Consider the following 5,155-nt stretch of genomic DNA (forward strand, 5'->3'; position numbering starts at 1 on the left):
GCCCTGACTCTTGAGAGCGTGGTGCGCCCCCGCCCCCCAGGAAAGCTTAAGCACCTCTGGCTCCCACTGAGGGTGTCCTTGCAGCCCTGGTTCTCCTCAGCCTCTCTGACCACAGACTCTTTTCTCCCTTAATTCTGCCTTTTCCCACTACCACATCATCTTCGGTCACTTCCAGATGCATCTTTCCCTCTCCTTCCCAACTCAGGAGCCAGCTCTGCAGCCACAGGTCCCCGTAAATAGAAGCGGTGCGGTGCATAATTTCAAAGGATATGGTGCCTCAGCTTTGGACAGCTGGAAAATCTGAGTCCCGATTGAATCTGCCACATCAAGAATCCTTTTGAAGAAGCTTGGCAAAGTAATTTTTTTCTTTTTAGCAAATGTGCAGCACATCCTTGGGAAGGCCATGTGGAAGGCTGCTCTCCAGCCCAGTCAAATGATCCAATCTCACTATTATCTTAGTTCCCTCTGAGTTGTTTTCCTAGTGGCCACCCTCACTGTAGAGAAAACAGCCAAGCACCATGCAGGTCAGTCATCGATGGTGGGCAACCAGAAGCCCATGTTGGAACAAGCACTGGCAAAAGCCATGAACTTGGGGTTGACCTGTAAACAGGTGATGGGGCCTGTGTGTTTGCCATCTAACACAGCTACTTTTATACCATTCTCTCCATTCCAGACATGGATCTTGCCATCCTCTGTACCAATCATAATAAACTGCGAGTCTGGAGTAAACGAGGCCTTCAGTGTGATGACTTTGCTGCTGGCATAACCCCCAAACGTATGCATCACCACTCGCTTGAATGCATCAATCAGACGGATGAAGCTGCCATTGGTGGAGATGAGGATGAGTTTGCCATCACTGCTGAACTTAACTCCTGTCCACTCGCAAGTCCGATCATACTGCGTCTTAAATGTCGCAAATGACCCCTTATCGAAAGAGCGAAGATCATAAAGTTGGACCATTTCAGAATTGACACCTGCAGTAAAAATGAATCCTTCTGGATCAAAAGAACAAACTGGTTTGCCCTGTAGATGCATGAGACCCTGCCAGTTAGGAGACTGGAGATCCCAGAGCTGAATGGTCTTATGAAGAGACCCAGGAATGAAAGTGTCATCCACAGGTGACTTGGACAAGGCCACCACCCTTTTGCTATGTCCAGGAAAGTATCTGATGTATTTGCTGTCATGAAAGGACAGGTAACTGATAGCATCGTCTGTTTTGTTAGGCTGTAAACGACTGTGTTTGCTGCATGAGAGTATCTGATGAGGTCCACGCCATATTTCTTACTGTACAGGATTCTCTTTGGTTTGCCCTCTGGCAGTCACAGAGCACGATGGAGTCATCGTCGCTGCTCGAGATGACCGTCTTGCCATTGGGGCTGAAGTCGAAGCAGTTAATCTTGTCTGAGTTCTCACGGAACACCTTGGTGACATGGAAGTTCCACAGCATGCTGTCGCTCAGCTTCATGGAGGCGAATCCTGGAGGTGGCGGCAGCTAAAATGGATTTTTATATTTTAACCTTTGTTCTATGACCTTTCTATTTTTTAAAATTAGTATTTATTTATTTATGGCTGCACTGGACCTTCTTTGCAGTGTGTGGGATCTTCATTGCGGTATGTGGGATCTTTCACTGCGGGGTGCAGTGTTCTTCGTTGGGGAGCATGGGCCTCTCTCTAGTTGTGGTATGCGGGCTCTCTAGTTGTGGCTTGTGTGCTCAGTAGTTGTGGTGTGTGGGCTTAGTTGCCCTGCGGCATGTGGGATCTTAGTTCCCCGACCAGGGATCGAACCTGCATCCCCTGCATTGGAAAGCAGATTCTTAACCACTGGATCACCAGGGAAGTCCCTATTCTATGACCTTTCTAAATCCATTTACTATCTGTAGAAATTATTTTGTAGGTTCCTTAGGATTTTCTGTATGCCCAATGATGTATGGAAATAGCATCAGTTTTGTTTCTTCTTTTCCAGTCTACATGCCTGATTTCTCTTATTCTTCTACTACAATTTTAGAATTACACTTCAAAAAATACTCAGTGAGTGATGATAGAAGTGGACATCCTGATCTTAGTGGTAAAGAATTAATTTTACGATTGTGTGTGATGTTAGTTATACAGTTTTTGTAGTTGTCCTTCATTAGATTGAGGAGTTTCTTTTTAATATTTGTTTGCTGAGAGCTTTTTTCATGAGCAGCTGCTGAACTCATTAGCTAATTTTTCTGCAACTATTGAAATGCTTTCTTTTTTCCTTTTTTTTTTTTGTGGTATGCGGGCCTCACTGTTGTGGCCTCTCCCGTTGCGGAGCACAGGCCCTGGACGCGCAGGCTCAGAGGCCATGGCTCACGGGCCCAGCCGCTCCGCGGCATGTGGGATCCTCCCGGACCGGGGCACGAACCCGTGTCTCCTGTATCGGCAGGCGGACTCTCAACCACTGCGCCACCAGGGAAGCCCTGAAATGATGTTTTTACTCCTTTACTGTGTTAATATGGTGAACTCCACTGATTGATTTTCAGAGATTCAACCAATCTTGCATTTGTGGGATAAACCCCACTAGGACCTGATGTATTATTCCTTTTATATATTACTGGATTTACTTGTGAAATATTTTGTTAAGAAATTTTGTGTCTAAATGTAAAATAGATAGCTAGTGGGAAGCAGCCACATAGCACAGGGAGATCAGCTCAGTGCTTTGTGGCCACATAGAGGGGTGGGATAGGGAGGGTGGGAGATGCAAGAGGTAGGAGATATGGGGATATATGTATATGTATAGCTGATTCACTTTGTTATACAGCAGAAACTAACACACCATTGTAAAACAATTATACTCCAATAAAGATGTTAAAAAAAAAGAAATTTTGTGTCTATATTAAGAAAGTATATTGTCCTGTAATTTTCTTCCTTCACCTTTTTGGTAATATCTTCTTAAGCTGTAATAAGATTTTACTAGCAGATTTATTCCCTCAGCAGATGTCCTCTGGAGAATCAATGGTCAGAATTATATCCTATGTTCACCCCATATCAACTAGTGACAAAGAGATGGTTTCCTAAGCTTGATTTAGACTATTAAGGATACGCTTCTGAGAGAGGGGCTGCTACTAAAGCTATGTGGAGAGGGTGACTCCCAATCAAAATCACAAGTTGTTTTGGAGAGGGAAAAGGAACAGCTCTTACAATACATCCACAGAAGATATTATTACTATCATCCCCTTTGACAGAAGGGGAAAATATAGTTTAAGAGGTTAAATAGCCAAAGGTACACAGCCAGCAAATAGAAGACCCAGAATTATGGCATAATGAAAACAGTATGACTACAGGTGCCAAGAAACTTGTTATAACCTAGTTATATCATGAAGTAACTCTGGGACCTGTAGCTATTCAGCAAAACTCTCAGGAGCTCAGTCTCCCCATCTCAAAATTAAGCTCTAAAATAAGTCCTATGTATCACAAATTTCACTCTCAAAGACAGATTTTCATGGCACGTGTCCCCAAATTTTTTTGAATTGATTAATGAACCATTTGTGACCTGAAATATCAGGAACTAAATGTCACTATCAATTCTGTTGGAAAATAAAGCAACTAGAATATTGGTTTTGTGTAAGAAACTTGGAGCAAGAAGAACTGAAGTTTGGAAACTGAGTTCACATAATATTCCATCTTCATTTTCTTTTTTAAAGATCTTATGATTCACATAGTTTTAAAATTTCTACTACCTTGTCATTAAATACATGTAAAGAATTAAAGCAATAAGAGATTTAAAGTTATGAAGGAGACATGATGGTAGTGAAAAAACTTAAGCATAACTCAGTTTGAATAGTGGTTCTGCCTCTTCCTAATAGAGTAAGGACAAGTCACTTAACTCACTGACTCTCAGATTCTTCATTAGAAGAGGCGTGAGAAAGTCTGGTGAAGATTTAAAAAGCTATCTCTCAAAGTTATATGAAAAGAATGCGATAATATATGTAAAATTAATAGCAAAATATATGTACCTAGAAGGTGCTCAGTAATTGTTTGTCCCTCTCCCAATATTACTTATGAATGATGATTATAAATGTGCTTCCTTGTGAAGTGGATATTTCTAAGCTAGTCTGGATAACTTAGAATGTGTGAGGTTTTGATTACTGTATATTTTGATGAAAACTGAGACTCCTCTCCAAGCCTCAAATTAATCCAGACATAAGAGAGGGGTTAAGGGAGGGAGCTGTAACAATAGGAATTGCATCTTTATGATTTTCTGTGGTGTGCATTCCTCCCACTCCCTTCTGATCCAGGTACTTGAGAACTTCTTCCTTAATGAGGTTTTTCATCTTCTACACAGCTATAATTTTACTCCCAGGAAGATTTACATAGATGTGAAAGAAAATTTCTACCTGAAAGCTTAAGGTCCCAGGTAATAGAGCAAACCTTAACCCTACAAGTGGTAACTGAATTTAGGAATTTGGGAAGGCTTATTTATACCCTCCCTAATTCTTCTTCTTCTACTGATGTATGCTTGACTTCTCTGTTTCATTCTTAATAACTCCTAAATTACATATATAAAATCTCTGCGGTAACAGTTGAAGAGGTTAACCAGAATTTTGCAATTACCCATGAAATGAGGAGCTACAAGTAGATTTTAAAGAGGATTAAAGGAAGGCTTTAGAACACTGAAGGGGATAGAGTGTGGGGACCACAGACAAATTTCATCCGGAGTTTTGTCCAGAACTAATCCTTATGTGTAACCCATCACAACAGTTTACACGTTTTCTATTCCTCTGGTAGCCAGTAGTTGAATTGGATTCTTTGTTTCTTTTCTCAAGAGAATAGCTACCAACCAATACACGTTCCTAACTCATCTTTTATTACTCTCCTATAGAAACCAAGGTGACTTCCTTGCTAGTCTCAAAATATGCTTTATACTTTCTTACTTCTACATGATTGCTCAGAGTATGTCCTACCCAGAAAGCCCTTGCTGTCCACTGAAACCTTGCTCATTGGTCAGTGCCATTTTCAAATATTCCCTTCTTTGTTCATCTCTCTTTGTGTCACTAAACATATGTTACCTAGGATGGCAGATATTTTGTTAACAGCTCTATTAAGTCATAAGGTACTTTATCTCAGAGAGTAACAATTAGCTATATATGTAGTACCCTCCATGACAACTTTCACATTATAGGCACTTCATTTT

At 41.1% G+C, this 5,155-nt stretch overlaps 1 pseudogene across 1 annotated transcript; it reads right to left on the reverse strand.

Annotated features, from left to right (window-relative positions):
* Positions 1-525: 525 nt before the first annotated feature.
* On the reverse strand, positions 526-1,465 carry LOC309812478 (WD repeat-containing protein 82-like; annotated as a pseudogene). Its single transcript has one exon. The product of its transcript is annotated as a WD repeat-containing protein 82-like (transcript).
* Positions 1,466-5,155: the final 3,690 nt, after the last annotated feature.

This window comes from Mesoplodon mirus (genome assembly GCF_964341445.2).
Source record: "Mesoplodon mirus genome assembly, chromosome: 11".
Taxonomy (NCBI): domain Eukaryota; kingdom Metazoa; phylum Chordata; class Mammalia; order Artiodactyla; family Ziphiidae; genus Mesoplodon; species Mesoplodon mirus.